General features: G+C 47.1%; 1 protein-coding gene across 1 annotated transcript in view; it reads left to right on the top strand.

The window, feature by feature from the left end:
* Window positions 1–8478: 8478 nt before the first annotated feature.
* Window positions 8479–17668, top strand: part of NFE2 (nuclear factor, erythroid 2) — a 32334-nt gene continuing 23144 nt past the window's right edge. The window contains exon 1 of the mRNA XM_035100036.2: window positions 8479–8756. The gene's annotated coding sequence lies outside the window, so the exon portion shown is untranslated. The remainder of the gene's footprint in view (window positions 8757–17668) is intronic.

Below are 17668 nucleotides of genomic sequence, written 5' to 3'. Positions count from 1 at the left end.
GCCAATTACAGACCACCAACTCCATCCAGTTAAAGCAAATTGAAGTGGCAAAGTCTTTAAGACCTGTTGGAACAGGACCAGCAAGGGAGCTAGATGCATGTCTTGTTGGAGAGAGTTCCACAGTGATGGGGCCACCATTGAAAAGACCCTGTTTCTTAGACTAGCCTGTCTGGTGGAGCTTATCGATGGGCCTGCAAGCAAGGCTTCTGTGGCCAATGTCGGAGCCTGGGCACTTTTGTATAGGTTTAAACTAGGTGTGGAGAACCTTTGACTCTCCAGATCAGAGGCAGATTAAGGGGAGCACAAGCTCTGCCACTGCTCCAGATACTACAACTCCCAGCAAGCGTATTGGCCAGGGATGATGGGAATTCTAGTTCAGCAACATTTGGAGTGCCAAAGCTTCTCCACACCTGATGTAGGTTGTTCTTCAGCTAACCTGCTAATGTTTAGGCTTTAAAGATGATCACCAATTCTTTAAATATGGCACAGAATCACCCTGGTAACTGGTGTAACCAGCAAGGAATAGGTAGTATTTTAGCCTTGTAAATGTCTAGTAGGTCTTGGGGGACAGTCTGAGCTCTGCGCACCCACTCATCCTGGCTCATTTTGCTTTGGGTTTGCTGATAAGATTGCCAGGTCACAGCATTCCAGCCTGGGAACCTCCCAGGGAGGAGGAGGAAAAACATATAAGAGCCTAGTGTGCTCTTGATCTTTCAACAACGGCGTTCTCTGCAGTAATCAGCCCAAGTAACTTTTTAAACGACAAGGAAAGTTTGGTAATTTTAGACGAGGGAGACGACAGTCTTACAGAGGGGCCATTCTTTGGCTGGCAAGATGCAGTGCTTCAATTACGGTGCATCAAAATGTGGTGTGCCAACTCTGCTGTGTTTAGAGGGGCTCCCTCCTGGTTGCCCTGCTGAGATGGGGCACTTGAGAGCACCACATGGTGTGAATAAAGCACCAGCCTCTGCCAATATATCTGCAGAACCCACTGCTGTTAAAAGCACAGGGGCAGAGACCGACAACAAAGTTGGCGGTGCTAGACGAAAAGTCTTTAAAGGATTGTGTAGGTGTCTGGGGTCTTAGGGCAAGGGTGAGGAACTGAATGCAGGGGGAGGGATTTGCGTATTTTCTCATGGACTCTGCTCTGTTGGATTCTGAGCCAAAGGTAGCAGAAAAAGCCAATGAATTCTAGCACTTAGCAAAAAACCAAGGAGCAGGATTGTCAGCTCCAGATCCTAAGTGGGTTTGTACAACTTTGCAAGTTGAACAGAAGGGATTTCTTCTTGTCGTTTTAGTATGGCTTCTGCTATCGTGCTTAATGCAGTGGTGGCAGAAGCTACCCCATCTGTCCTCCTTTCCGTGTGGTTCGGAAAGCGACAATGGCCATATTTCAGGACCAGAGCTGCCAATCCTAGGAAAGAATTAGGAGCTGGCCACTCATAACCATATCTACTCAGAGGTTAGTCTCATTTATTCATTGTTTTGTGGAATTGCTCCCAAGTTAAGTATGTAGCCCTAAGGATTTCTTTCTGTTTTTGCTGCAAGGACATGTATACATGATGATGGGTAAGGGTCTCTATCCCCAGCACCTCCTGGCACCTCTGCTCCCCCCCCCCCGAGCATCATGATGCGGTGAGGATATTCAGCTGGGTCTCTGGGGGATCCTGACTGTTGGTGGGGGGAAGCGTCTGGCTTAGGAATAACTGCCGCAGAAGCCTGTCTACCAGTTGCACAGGAAGTTAGGAAGGCGGATGCCTTGTGAGGAGCTGATAACTCAACACAAGGCTCCTTCCTGGCCCTGCCAGCTGCTGCCTCCTCCCCTCCTCCCCTCCTGGTTTCATAATATCCCACAGGCTGTGGGCAGTGGCCTCAGCAGATAGAGGCTTCAGAGAGGGTTAGATTGGGGGCCCTTCCAATTGCCATTCTGGACTTCTGTGTCCCCCTTAAGGCCCTGTTCACTTAAGGCTGTTCGCACATTACATTCAACATGTGTGCTGCTCAACACACATAACATGCAGCGTCTAATTTTGAGGGATACAGTCCCCACTGTGTTTCAAGCCACTGTTGCACAACGTTGTTCACACCAGAGGAGGGGGCAGAGATCTCGTCACCCAACTCACATGGCCTTTTCGGGTCCCCTGCCCCTTACAAGCCGCCCAGAACTCCTGTTCACGAAGCTCTCTTCGCATACGCACTTATCTGCACATGTGCAACGGCTGTCTCAAATGTTCACTCCATTCTGAAGTATGAAGTGAATGTTGCTTAAGTTTGCTTGGGCTGAAGCTGCTTTGAGGGGGGTGCATCCAACAGCAGTATTTGTAAAGAAGCTGCAGGATCAATAGAGACAGAGATCAATAGAGATTGTGGCTAACGTCACATGATGATGACGTCAAAAACTAACAGTGGGAGTGTTAATGCGAACGTACCCGGAATGTCCACACCAGAAAGCCAAGTCTCTCCCTTCATTCAGCTGCTTTAAGGCACTGGATTGAATCTTACAGGGAAAGGATTGCAAGCAAGCCTACATAGGTGGCATCCACTTGATAGCCATGCCTACAATATCCTTTCAAATGCCAACTTCTTGCTGCCCTCAAAATCAATGGGCAGCCAAAATAATATCACCTCTGGAATTTCCCTATGAAGTGCAACAGGATTGCAATACGCACAGCTCTCGTGACAGTGACATCCATCTCTCTCTCTCTCTCTCTCTGCCCAAATTCCTGTGTTGCATGCAAAGACGCCTACAGGGAATATCCAGAAATAGATCCAGCCCCTGGGGAGCTTTTTTTCTTTCTTTTTTTTTAAAGTTGTCCATATGGCAGAAAGAGACAGGAGGAGCCACAGAAACCACAGTAACGACCTTCCTGTGTTGGGCAGTGTTGAGGGATGTGACTGTGGTTGCCAGTGCAGGGTGGGAAAAGGACCTCGAGCAGGATAAATGCATCCCTTCCTAGGTCTTGTTTTGGCTATCCATTCCCCACCCACCCCAGACACACTCAGCCAGCTTCTGTTCCCTATTCATGGCAAGCTGCAGGCATTTTACTGCAGCAATTCTGCCCAAGGTCATACAATTCCCCCACATTGTGATGGCATCCTGCTTCATAAACGTGCAACCCGACGAAAGGGGGCAGCTTATGGAATGGGTTTTATCCGTCTGGGTGGCTTCCGTCAAAGTTGCCCTATAGCAGGAGTGGAGAACCTTTATTAGCCAGAGAGGGTCATATTTCCTTCTGAAGAAGAAGAAGAAGAGTTTGGGTTTGATATCCCGCTTTATCGCTACCCGAAGGAGTCTCAAAGCGGCTAACAATCTCCTTTCCCTTCCTCCCCCACAACAAACACTCTGTGAGGTGAGTGAGGCTGAGAGACTTCAGAGAAGTGTGACTAGCCCAAGGTCACCCAGCAGCCGCATGTGGAGGAGCGGAGACGCGAACCCGGTTCCCCAGATTAGGAGTGTACCGCTCTTAACCACTACACCACACTGGCTCTGAGGGCCATGTTCCATTGATGGGCAGGACCGGTTGCAAAAGCAGGTGGGACAATATGGAGGTGACTCTTCCCTTCGGATGTGGCTGCACTTCAGCCATGCAAAAGTCAGAGGATTCTGCAGACACCCATTCACGTCTCCATTCTCAATCCAGGCAAGCGAGAGCCTTTGCCGCAGTTAAAGGGTACATTTCAGCCAGGCCAGAAGCTTGAGGAGGTTGTGGAGTCGGGCCAGGGGATGGTGTGAGCTTTAGAGAGTGTTGTCACCCAAAATTCTAGAGCTTGGAGAGAACTGCCTTCAACCCCCAGGCCTGAGATTCTCTCCCCCTGCCTCTTTATATTATGTGGCATAAAGTGATCAATCCAAGCAAACCATGCTTTAATACTGTGGGTTTTTATAAGCCATCTTCACTGGATTGGATTGCACACATCATTTGTAGGTGTTTGGGAAGTGGGTCAGATATTAAGCTATAGCCACACAGTCAGAAGTGCCCACAATTCTGGACACGCTTACCAGGGAGATGGTACCATTGAACACAATACTTTATAGTTTTGTATAAGGGTGGTTCCAGATGGGGTCTTTATGTTGCAAAGAGGTTGTTGAAATAACGTTTGTTTCTGTTCACTGTGGGCTAAAGGGAGTCTTGTGCTTTTCGGACGGGAGCAACATCTATCTCCATTTGTTGTTTCTTGGGGGGGGGAGTACATATAGGGTGGTGTTGCACAAGACTAGCATTTAGCTCTACCAAAATCCTGAAAAAGAGGTCTTGCAAAAGCTCTTCAAAGTCCCCGTATATGTACTGCAATTAAGAAATCCTCTGCATGGCGCGAGACATCGAGAGAACGACTTGTCCTCCAAACTGTTGTTTGTTGAAATTCCGATGTGCAACTGGAAAAAGGCACACTCCTGTCATTTGGGCTTCCAGGAACAAAAATAGGTTGCGCTCAAGTGAGGAGCAAATGGAAGTCAATGTGTGCTGATGCGCGGACCACCCAGCAAAACATCACCGCTCATGTGACAAACTTGCCACCCCCCAAAATATGCTTATAACCTAAGCCAGAAATCGATACAGATGTACAATATCTTAATGAATTTAACATGTGACTGTGGTTGGCAGCACAGGGTGGGAAAAGGACCCTGAGCAGGAGCAATGCCCCCATCCTAGGTTTTATTTCGGCTACCCATTCCCACCCCGACCCCCAACACACACACTCGGTCACCTTCTGTTCCCCATTCATGGCAAGCTGCAGACATTTTACTGCAGCGATTCTGCCCAGGTCATACAATTTCCCTACATTGTGATGGCATCCTGCTTCGTAAACATGCAACCCGACGAAAGAAGGCAGCTTACGGAATGGGTTTAATCCGTCTGAGTGGTTGCCATGAGAATTGCCCTATAGCAGAAGCGGGGAACCTTTATTAGCCAGAGAGGGCCATGTTTCCTTATGGACAACCTTCTGGGTTTCCGTGGTGGGCAAAAGGAGGTGGGACAACTGCAGGTGGAACTCTTAGCCGACTTTTAAAATAATAATGTTAAACAAGTAGAACAGAAAGTGGGCAGCAGATGTCGGAAGGAGAGGCATGAATGGGTTGGAAGCACATCGTCTGGCCATCCAAGCATCCACCTGCCACAAGAGGGGCTCCCTCCCCATGGGCCCATCCCACTCCTGAGAGGGGAAACAAAGGCCTCTTTTATCACCCCCAGTCATAGCTGTCAAGTTCTCCCTTTTTTAAAGGGAAATTCCCTTATGCTGAATAGGCTTCCTCGCGAGAAAAGGGAAAACTTGACAGCTATGCCCCCAGCAAACATTCCGGATGTTTTCAGGCACGGGCCTATTAAAGGCACAGGCATCTTTCCCATGCCCCAGAGGTTTCCAATACATCAATGAGCAGAAGTACAGGCAGAGTCCTTTCTCCGCCAGGACACATGCACAGAAGGCCACATGTATTGGCAACAAGCATCAAGGCAAGAAACCACAAGTCTTACAGTAGATGTCCACAGCTGGATCATGTTTCAGGGCATCATTGCATTTGATTTTATTTTTATTTTTTGCTATAATTTTGTTTATTGCATTGATAGAACATATTTTCCTCCAAGTTGCTCCAGATGGTGTAGGCCATTCTCGTCCTCCTCGGTTTCTTCCCGCAACAACCCTGGCAGGTAGGTTAGACCGAGAGGCACTGACTGGTCCATTCTACTAGCTCTGCTCTTCAGCCTTGAATGACAGCTGGACAGGCCGGAATGAAGCAGGTGAAGCTTTTATGCAGCTGGAGGTAAGAGCTCGGGAGGGCTGCGCCTGTTTGATTTCTGCCTGTCGGGATGCTATGAAAAGGCAGAGGATCCAGTCTTGCAGGAATTGTAATTTTATTTATTTACTGTATTTAATTTGTACACTGCCTTTCATCTCAAGGTGGTTCACAACATAGAATTACAATATGAAAATGTCAAAATACATAGTAAAAATAAAAACAGCAACGAACCAATAATCTCCCCTCCAACAACACATTTAAAAGGGCATCAGATGTCAATCAGCCAAATGCTTGGTTGAAGAGGAATGTTTTCGCCTGGTGCATACCCTCCAACATTCCTCCAATGAAAATAGGGACGTCCCATTCCATAATGATAATTTTACTATTTATACCCCACACATCTTATTGGGTTGCCCCAGCACTCTGGGCACCTTCCAATTAGGGTCACGAAGAGTCGGACACGACTAAACAACAACAATAACAATTTGAAAAAGAACTTCTACAAAACAAAGAGAAACTTTTGTCTAAAATGTATAATCTGTTATTAGAATGGGGGAAAGAAGACGAGCTTGTTAAAGCCTTAATGACATACTGAGCAATAGATATAGGACACAATATAGATTTTAACCTCTGGGACAAACTCTGGAAAAGTGACTTGAAATTTACAGCATGTTATTCTTTGAAGGGGACGTGGGTGGCGCTGTGGGTTAAACCACAGAGCTTAGGGCTTGCCGGTCAGAAGGTCGGCGGTTCGAATCCCCGCAACGGGGTGAGCTCCCGTTGTTTGGTCCCTGCTCCTGCCAACCTAGCAGTTCGAAAGCACGTCAAAGTGGAAGTAGATAAATAGGTAAACGGCATTTCCGTGCACTGCTCTGGTTCGCCAGAAGCGGCTTTGTCATGCTGGGCACGTGACCTGGAAGCTGTACGCCAGCTCCCTCGGTCAATAACGTGAGATGAGCGCCGCAACCCTAGAGTCAGTCACGACTGGACCTAATAGTTAGGGGTCCCTTTACCTATTCTTTGAAGGAGAACTACCTGAAAATGATTCACAGACGGTAGGCTTGATAAGATGTACAGAGGCAGAGGGAACATTCTTTCATCTGTGGTGGACATGTAAAAGGGTAAAAGAGTATTGGGAAATGATCTATAATGAATTGAAAAAAAATGTTTTAAAGTACTCCCCCCCAAACCCCCAAACAGAGTCCTCTGCTGGCATCTAATGAAGGCGCCAGCTGAACCTCCCTGGGGAGAGCATTCCATAAATGGGGAGCCACTGCAGAAAAGGCCGGTTCTCATGTTGCTATCCTCCAGAGCTTTCCCAAAGGAGACGCTAATTAATATCAAAACTAATCCCTAATGGAGGGAGGGGGAGAGGGAGAGGGAGAGGGAGAGGGAGAGAGAGAGGGAGAGGGAGAGAGAGAGAGAGAGAGAGAGAGAGAGAGAGAGAGAGAGAGAGAGAGAGAGAGAGAGAATGAGAATTAATTTGACAGGAGGAGGTCAGGAGCATATTTTGTATGGAACTCTTGAGAGGGGTGTTCATTTACTTTTATTTTTTTGAGTTTTTATATATTTTTATTAAAGATTTCTTAGTTTACAAAAATATGTGCATTGTCTCTTTTTTCAAGTTTATGAGCGCATGGAACATAGTGAGCGAGAGAGAGAAAGGTATGTGCAAGACAGTGAGAATGTCATGGAACTGGGTGGGTATGTCTCCACTATTACTGTAATCTAGTGCCCTGTCATGGTTTCCTTTAAGAAACCCTGGGAACCATAACCCCATGACAGGATTAAGATGCTCACCCAGGAATGCTTAGCATTGCCACAAAACGACCATTCTCAAGAAACCCCAAGAACACGTAAAACATTAAAAAAAATAAAAATTACTCAGGTTTGTGGTATAGCTACAACCTCTGGTTCTCTTTGTATGTTTCTTAAATGGCGGCCTTGTATGTGAAATGTAACCTCTCCTCTTGCCCAGCACCATCTTGCAGTGTGGAGCGTTTGTCACGAGCCTCGACAAGCATTGTCACGCTGCGTACAGTTACTCCTTGCAGGTGGGAATACTTAGGTTGTGTCACACAGCCTGAGTGTGACCTGCACATTCGGGACCAGTGGAAGACATTCCGTCGCCTGAGGAAAAGGAGAAGATGGCGCCTCACCACCTCCACCAATTCCATAAACAGAAACCGACAAGAGGCGGCAGAGATCACCCGCCACTATACTTGGGTGCAGCAGGCTAGTTTAGGGGGCGCAGGGCAGGCCGTGTGACACACGCCACTCCATCTTCTCCCAGCCCCTCATCATCTGCCGCCTGAGGCAGCTGCCTAACCCCACCTAACGATAGAGCCGGCCCTGTGCACAGTCCTGTGCTGTGTATTGAAGTGCAGTATTGCATGTACTCTGCTTGTCTTCCCTCATTTAGTTTTATTCCGTTCTCTGGCATCCCTGTTCGTTTATATGAATTTGCAGTGTATATTTGTGCCTGGGTAGCCTCGGAGCGGCAGATACCCTCTCTCTAGTTTTCTTCCTTCTTGGTGTGTGTGTGTGTGTGTGTGTGTGTGTGTGTGTGTGGTGTTCTGTGGACTCTCTTCCTTCGAGCTCTGTAAGTGCAGATAGGAGCTGGCTGTGTGGCCTTTCTTGGAAAGGCAGGGTGCAACACAAGGCTTTGTGGGAGGGAAGAAAACCCTTGGGCCATCGCCGTGGTTTCCCTGCCCCTTGCACAGGGGCGGCTCCTGTTATGTAATATCAGCAGCCCCCAGCGAGGCGAGGCGGGACACGCACTGTGCAGCTCTGCCCACCTGGACTCTGTGGGACTGACTGCTGCAGCGATGGAAGCTCCTTGAAGGCCCCTTTTGAGCAACCCTAGCCCGTCAAGGGAAAACGGCACTCACCGCTTGGAAAACTGGGGGGGTCCTTTCTCCTGCACATCCCAGAGGAGAACCTCTTTTTTTCTTCTTCTTCTTCCTCGTCCACCCTCTTCGGCTGCACACCTGGCCCAGGCAGCTAGGAATTCCAGCAGGTAAGGGGCCATGCCGCCAGTGCCTCAAAGGGTACCATTGTTTCCAGCCCTCTCTAGCAAGGCGGGGGCTATTTGTCTCCTTGGTTGCGTGGCCAGGTGAGAGAGAGGGGTGAAGGCTGTAGCAGGAGCAAGAAGAGGGGGCAGGATCTCAAACCGAGCCGCTCTTCCTACAGGAGCCAGGAGCTCTCTCTCTCCCCCCCCCCCTTTCCCAAATGAATGTTAGAAATTTTAGGGCTAGTCATTTCCCTGGCCTATGGGGTAGATAGGCATCACCTTCAAATCCACCCCCCCCCCAGAAAACACTGGTTCCTGACAGAAGTCCCTCGGGCTCTCTGCCTCCTCCATCTCAGGTCCTTCTTTATTTAGGGCAGGTAGCTTTTTCAGAAGGACTTAACTCATGCAACGGGGGCTCCGGGGACCGTTTTGTGTTTGCATCTCATGATGAGGAGCAAAGAAGTTTCTTTCCCTTATCCAGTGTTGAAGTTGCAGATGCGTTTATGGGGTGTTTTGATCAGGAACCTTAATGGCTTGTTCCTGTTGAGTCTCTTTTTTTTCTGAGCAACTGTGTCTCATTTTGCAAGGGAAAATGTATAATTATTTCCTGAACCCCGGGGGTGGAAGGGAGCAGAACATGTATACATACAAAGGACGCACACCAAGGTCACATTTGCACCATGCTCTTAAAAGCACTATTGCGCCTCTTTAATGGTTGCACAGAATCCTGGGAACTGTAGTTTGTTTAGGGTTCTGATCTCACAGAGCTACTGTTCCCAGCAACCTTAAGAAACTACAGTTCCCAGTATTCCCCGTGACTTTGAATATATGGTCTGAATGTGGAATTAGGCTGCAGCATTCTCCTGTGGGGCAAAGAGGTAATTTTAGACTCTTGGTTATGATGTTAAATGGCCGTGTGTATATTACTGTACTTTGCTTGCTGCAAAATATTTGTAAACTAGCCTTTGCTTGCTGCAGTTGTTCACACACACACACACACACACACACACACACACACACACACACCCTGCACCCGGTCATTCTGTATGGGCATTTTTGAAGTGCGCAGGTTCACTTGCAAACAGGCCAGCAACAAGCAGCCTTGTACACAAACGCAACTCGGCAATACAGAACCACACAGTTGAAGAGAAACATCCTTCACCTAATCCAAGCCTTGTGCGTGTACATTTGTGTTGCAAACCAACACAACCAACCTGTGTGCGGATGAAAGAAAGTGGCTGTCACAGCCATTATAACAGCAGAGGTGGGGAAGAGTTGGGCATTTGCAAAAGGAAACATTGAACCGGGGTATGCAATTGCTTCATGCATGCTTGTGAAGGCATTTTTCCCCCATATTATGATGCAAGGTGACCTGTGGGAATCTTAGAGTAAACACAACTTTTGGGTCTACGATAGGTGGAAGTTGCTTAGGGAGGTGTGTAGCCAGCCAGCCAGCTCTCTCTAGTATGAGCCACCCGGGGTTAATTTGAATCCAGGGCTGACGTGCAAGTATTGGATTTGGGTCTTGCGGCTCACGGTCGCTCCAGACTGATGTTTTATTTCAGGTGTCTTCTTGCAGCATGCTCTTGACACACTAACAGGTGTGTTGGTGGTGGCCTTATTCTGCTTTATCAGCTGTAATTTCCTTCTTTATTTCACAATATTTACCGCTTGATTGCCATAAAGCATCAAAGCAGTTTAGAAAAAAAGAATAAATTTAAAAATAAGTGGGAAAACCAGTTAAAAGCAACTATTTAAACCACTCAAAAATAATAGAAATCAACAAGCTAAAAAACCCCACAATTCAAACACGTGCCAGCTAGCCTTTTCTGAACAAAAACATTTTCAGCAAAGAATACAGTGGAGGCTGCTACCTGATGTCAATAGGAAAGCTCATACCTATGACAAACTTAGTTGGTCTCTAAGGCGCTACTGGAAGGATTTTTTTATTTTGTTTTGACATGTGTTAACCTACCTGTAAATAGGAAAGGAGTTTCACATCGTGGGTGCTGCCACTGGGAGATCCATTTATCACAAGTATGGTGCTTCTCCGGTGCTATTGCTGTCTGGAGGGGCTATCGTGCAATAAAAGTGAGACAACCCGATCCCTCAAGCTTTTGTGGTATGAAAAGTTATGGGATTTCAGCACATGTACTGGCGGGAAATGAAGCAGTATAACTGCCCGAACACTTTTGCAGGAGCAAATAGTATTGACGGCGGAGTTGTGTCTGACAGCCCTGACAGCAGCACAAACACAAATAATCACGAACGCCCAATAGAAAATATGTCTCATGAGTCTGGGAATGCGTGAGGTACATGAGCCAGAGCAATGTAGTGGAGCACTGGATTTGCGTGTGAGATTCAAAGCCTTGCTTAGCTATGAAGTCCCGTGGGTTACCTTAACAAAGTTATTTTGAATACAGTAACGAGAGAGAGAGAGAGAGAGAGAGAGAGAGAGAGAGAGAGAGAGAGAGAGAGAGAGAGAGAGAGAGAGATGGTAGTGTTTGTTTGCATGGCTGAGACAAAGACACACAGAAAAAGAGGGAGAGAGGGAGAGAAAGAAAGAATGAGAGAGACATATATAGTGCTCTTTTTTCTACAAAAAATGTTTAGGGGGTACTTTCATTTTGACTCAAGAAAATCACCACTTTATAGTACAAATCGGGGAAAATGAATACAGTAAATGGACAAAAGTACAAAGATTCACAAAATGTTGAGGGGTATGCATACCCCTGCGTCCCCCCCAGAAAAAAAACACTGCTTATATACATAAATATATATTAAACTGTTTGGTTTGCATCATTGCACTTTTGCCTCTGCTAAAGAAGTTATTTCATATTTCAGAAACCTGCAAAACTTAATTATCCAGAGGTGGCAGCAGGCCAAAAGGAACATTTGTGTGCATTGCATTCAGCAAAACCTCTCTCAAACCGCTTTCAACCCTCCTAAAAATTGTCGCTTGCCTCCTGGCAGTATGGTCCTGGCAAGTCATAAGGAGGATTTTACCAGTACCCTTCTTCCTCAGGCTGCAGATGTGTTGATGTTATGCTAAAAGGCCACCCTAAGTTCCTTGGAAGACGGCAGGAATGAAAAGATAAAAAGGAGTGTCTTTTGAGCATGTTGAGAGTGCCTTCAAGGATCTCCCATCCCCTCATTTGCAGTTTGGGATAAGGCCTTCCAGAGCAAAGGGACTTTTTCAGGATGTGTTGCATTTTGCTTTTAGCTCTGGCAGCTCCTATTTTGCATGTTAAGTGTACAGGGGAGGGGGTGTTGCACCTTGTTTATTTCCCCTTTATGGTTTGTGGTGGTGCATTAATCTCCATGATCCAAACTGTCTAGTCAACCTGCTTGCCGGAGGTGTCATTGTGTAATAGGAATGTGTGTGTGTGTGTGTGTGTGTGTGTGTGTGTGTGTGTGTGTGTGGTGGAGATGGGCAGCACACACACACTCTTCCTTTAGGGCCACTGTTACCTGGGTGTTATGGGAACATTCCAAAATATGTGTGTGTGTTTCTCTGTGCGTGTACAGTATATTCCAGATAGAAATATGGATAATACACCTGTGTGTTCATGTATGCATGCACACGTGTTCTCAATCTACTGCCCTCTCCCGGATAGAGCCAGAAGTCATTGCGTTATATCTGCTTTCTGTTGTAAATGATTTTTATTGTTTTTACATATAATCACATTACGTAACATCGTACCCTCTTATATTTTTTTGGCTCAACTGAGGCTAACGACTTCCCTCCCTCCCGTCTGTTGGTTTACAAAATTAAACTTTACATTTTGCTTCGTTTCCTATCCTTGTTATATCATTACCTAAAATATTATATTACTCAACCTGAGCAGGTACCGGTAGCAATTTCATCTTACAAATCTTCAGATAACCCTACTAATGATGTTAATTGCTTACAGTTGTCTTTCAAATATAATATAAATTTGTTCCAGTTCTTTTAGAATGCTTGGTCTCGCTGGTTCCGGATTCTTCCCGTCAGTTTCGCCATTTCTGCAAAGTCCATCCATTTCAACTGCCACTCTTCTTTTGTCGATAACTCCTGTTGTTTCCATCTTTGGGCTAACAAAATTCTTGCCACAGTTGTTGCATATTAGAACAATTTTTTATCTTGTCTCAGTATCTCTCTACCCACTATACCCAATAAGAAAGCTTCTGGGTTTTTTTAACAAAAGTGTTTTTAAACATTTTCTTTAACTCATTATATATCATTTCCCAGAAAGCTTTTACCTCTTTACATGTTCACCAGATGTGGTAAAAAGTACCTTCCTTTTCCTTACATTTCCAACATTCATTTTTTGTTCTACACATTTTAGCCAGTGTTATATCTGCTTTCTGGGCTACAGAACTCTCTGCGCTGCTTCGCTTTCTGCCCTGGCAGCAGAGTTGGAGTCATTCCCTCCTATTAATGTGTGGGTCCTATATGTAACTGTGGGTACGTGTGCACAAAGCACACACATGTCATTCAGATCTTACACACCTGGGCCCATTATAAGCAGGTTCCACCTGAATAAAGGCTCTGCATGTGTGTCTAGGGCAGGCATCCCCAAACTTCGGCCCTCCAGATGTTTTGGACTACAATTCCCATCTTCCCCAACCACTGGTCCTGTTAGCTAGGGATCGTGGGAGTTGTAGGCCAAAACATCTGGAGGGCCGCAGTTTGGGGATGCCTGGTCTAGGACAGTGGTGCAGATCTCAGAACTCTTCTCAGGTCACAAGTCCACTCTCTGCGCCACTCACTGCCACAGCTTTGCACCGCAGGTGTTTCGGCCTGGCTGGAAAGGGTCCTTGAACTCTGGTGGTGCCTTTTGCTTGTCCAGATGGAAGATAGAGAGTGGTGTTTGAGTGTGTATGTACAAACTAGGTAAAGGTAAAGGGACCCCTGACCATTAGGTCCAGTCGCAGACAACTCTGGGATTGTGGCGCTCATCTCACTTTATTGGCCGAGGGAGCTGGCATACAGCTTCCAGGTCATATGGACAGCATGACTAAGCCACTTCTGGCCATAGCTACCAAGTCTCCCGTTTTTCACGGGAAACCCCCGTATTTTAAACCATTTCCCGCTGGCAGCCCGGATTGGAAAAAAATCCCGTAAATCCCCTGGATTTCAGTACCTGCCAGGGAGGCTCCTTCTGCGCATGTCTGGACATGCGCAGAACTGATTTCGGGTTCTCTGCCCATGTCTGGGCACCGGAAATCGGGCAGAGCGGCACCAGAAGTCGCTTCTGAGCATGTCTGGACATGTGTAGAAGCGACTTTTGGTGCCGCTCTGCCCATGTCTGGGCACCAGAAATCGGGCAGCGCCGGCACCAGAAGTTGCTTCTACGCATGTCTGGAAGCGACGTCCGGTGCCGGCGCTGCTGATCCCGGATTTTTCTAACCGGGAGTTGGAAGGTATGCTTCTGGCGAACCAAAGCAGCGCATGGAAACGCCGTTTACCTTACCACCAGAGCGGTACCTATTTATCTACTTGCACTTTGACATGCTTTCGAACTGCTAGGTGGGCAGGAGCAGGGACTGAGCAACAGGAGCTCACCCCGTCGCGGGGATTCAAACTGCCGACCTTCTGATCGGCAAGCCCTAGGCTCTGTGGTTTAACCCACAGTGCCACCCGCGTCCCTACAAAGTACCGGTAGTCTACTTTAAAAAGGTAAAAATTACATTCACAGCTCCACCCAGTTTTGCCTCTGGCTCCACCCACTGTTCTGGAATGATGTGGTCCCTGGAAGGTTTCCCAGAAGGGAATGTGGCCCTCAGTATTGTCTCTCCAGGGTCTCAAGCCAGGAGAGGTTTTCCCCATCACCTATAACCAGGCCCTGCTAACACGACTCTGGTTGTTGCTGGACTCTCTCCAATTCCCACCAGCCTCAGCTGTCATGTGCAGTGGTCAGAGATGATGGGAGTTGTAGTTCAGCAGCATTTGGAAGGACCACAGCCCCCCCCCCCAGCCTGTTTAAACTGCAGACATTGGGGATTGAATCTGGCAGTGTGGGGCCATTTTCCAAACGCCTGGTGTGGCTGGTGCAGCACCTTCTGAGAAGTGGGAAGAGAAGGATTGCCCCATTTGGGGGGGGGGGTCTTTGGTTGGGCCAGAGATGAGTTTGTTTAGAGTGGAGGAACCTTGCTTAGCCTGAGGGCCACATTCTGTCCTGGGTAAAGCCAGTGATCGGTCAGAAGCAAAAATGGGTAGAGCAATTAGTGCACCTCATCTTTTTACTGGCTGATTTTCAGCCATGCAAAAGCCAGAGGTTTCAACATACACCCACACCCCTCTGTCTTCCTTCCAGGCAAGTGAGAGGCATGATCGCCGTTCAGTAACACATTCCAGCCAGGCAGAAATACACGGGGTGTGAAGCAGAGGCGTGTGGCCTAGGGGCTTGGGGAGAGGGGTAGTAGACTGGGGAGAGTCCTGTGAGTTGAAGAAAGAGACTTTAAGGGCTACATCTGAACCTTAGACCAAAGTTTCCTCACACGGGGTTTAATACAAACCCTTTTAAAAACCAACCGTAATGTAGGGAACACCCAGCACATCATGTGTTAATGAATGGCACAAGTCAACAAGAACTAAGAACCACCTTACTGAGTCTAGCCTCACATCATTGTCAAAAGATTCTGGTAGTCACATAACACAAATGCTCATCCCCTGTTGTTTGGGCCCAGGATCTGCCGTTCAGAGGTATACTGCATCTGCACTTGGTGATTCCATTTTGCACCCATAATGCTGGCAGTTTTTGCGTCCTCCATCGCCTCTTTGGTTTCCTAACTTGCCAAATTACCTATTCTTGGGATGGGAGAAACGAGGTGGGGAATTTGTAGTTCAGGAATCCCACTGAAGCCTTGCTCATTTTAATGCATTCTCTCTTCCCCATCACCACCATTGGCCTCAGAAGACTTGAGGTGTCTGTCTCAGGAGCTCTGGGTGTGGGTTTTCCCCCCACTTCTTCTTCTTATGCAACATCCCAGCAGAGGATCGGAAATTGCAGGGCCAGCCTCTGTCGAAATGCGCACGGGAAAAGCAAAGGGCGAGAGGCGATAGCAGACCACAGAGAGAGGATCCGGGGTGGGGTGGGGTGGGGTGGGGTGGGCGGGAGGAAGAGAGCAGAGCAGTTTCAGATCCTTGGGGCCTCCCACAATAACAGAACTTTGCCTGTGAGAGCATCACGCACCAGAAATGTCCCCAGGGAGAAGGAGCACACAACAGTTACATTGGAGAGCATGGCCAGAGGGATTGATGGCTCAAATCAACGGAAGGTGGGGGCATCACAAATGCAACACACACACATACAGAGGCTACTGGGCTTGAAGACTCAAGCCTGAGATGTGTAGTGGACCAGCACAGATGTCTTTTCCATTGTGCTTTCATGAAGATTTGTACTTATGATGGTGCTGGGGTGGCTAGCATTGACCCCACTTCCAATACTATTTACACGTGTTTCGGGGCGAGCGCATTGCTTCACCTCCAATCAGTGCAATCCCATGACGTCCTCCTGAAATCTTGGAACTTTTCATACCACAAATATTATGGGCAGTGGGGGGGGGTGTTGGAAGAGCAATACCATTTCAGATCACAATTGCTTTGAAAAAGATACCCAAATCCCTGCACTCCAATCACATGAGTAGACTGTGGTTTTTAATAGTTCTGCCTAATCACTCTCCCTCCTGCTGTTGGCAAGGAAATGGAATTTTTAAAAGCCTTACATAGCATAAGGTGCATTAGCCGGATGGGCGAGGTGGAAATAATGAAATTATCATTAAATTATTATTAGCTGATTGCAGTCATCTGGTGCGATTTTACTACAGTGCAATTGGCAGTCCCAAACTAGGCTAAATTTCCGTTTTTGACTGACTGACTCTAGCTACGAATGCCGAAGCTGCTGAACACTCTCTTGAGCTGGGATATTGTTTAGGGGGTTGTGCTGCTGCTATTTATACTTTTTTGTATCTTTATTTTCAGATATTATGATTTATGTGGAGATGGTTCAGTTTGGTTGTGTACTTTCTGATGTGTTTTATTTCATGGTTTTGACTACATTTGCTTTGTAATTATGTCAATATTTTCGCATTGTAAGCCGCCTTGAGCATGGTTTTAACTATGGAAAGGCGGCCTACACATAAGATGATGGGTATTGCCCCACTTTCGTTGTGCTATAGCGCATGGCTGCTCCTCCAAATGGCAATAATGTGGTAACAATGGAAAATCATCACCTGACATCTAATAAAGGAGAAGGATTTGTAGGCAGTCCAGTATGACTCCACCGATGATGAGCTATTATTGTGTCAGCAGCATGTTGCAGTCTGAAGGGGACCCTTGGGCTATTTTCTACTCTGTTCTTCTGTTCTGTCTTCACCATCACCTGCTACTGCTGCTGCTGTTGTTTCTCAACGCCAGCAGTTGAACTTGGAATTTTCTGCATGTAAAGCACATGCTCTGTGTTCTTCAGCCTTGAGCCCAGCAGCAGCAGCACTCATCCTAGCCAATGGCAAAGATTATAGGAATTGTTGTAATCCAGCAGCATCTGGTGGGCTACATCATGCAACACTGCTTTGGACTACCTCCCCTCCCCAAACTTCTTTTCACGGAGCTTCTCTCACAGCCCCTCCCCGGACCTATTTTTTCCCCTGCGCATTCATGATGATTTGTTCTCATGATGCTATTGGAGCAGTCACATGCAATCTGTCAGGCTTCAGGGAATCGGCTTCCTTCCCCGTGGCAGTAGATAAGCAGAACAAAGGGAAAGGAGTCTTCTTACCAGTTAGAAACTTCAATAATCACAGCGAGAGAACAAAGACACATCTCATAGAATGGCGGTGCTCCCAATTAAGGATTCCACCCCCTTCTGTCCCTATTAATCTATGACACTTCTACGTCTTGTAGTCTGAGTTTGTACCCTCTGTGCTTTCTGTTC

Source organism: Zootoca vivipara, chromosome 2 (assembly GCF_963506605.1).
Source record: "Zootoca vivipara chromosome 2, rZooViv1.1, whole genome shotgun sequence".
Lineage (NCBI taxonomy): Eukaryota > Metazoa > Chordata > Lepidosauria > Squamata > Lacertidae > Zootoca > Zootoca vivipara.
The sequence above is the reverse complement of the archived record's forward strand: the minus strand, read 5'-3'. Positions and strand labels throughout refer to the sequence as shown.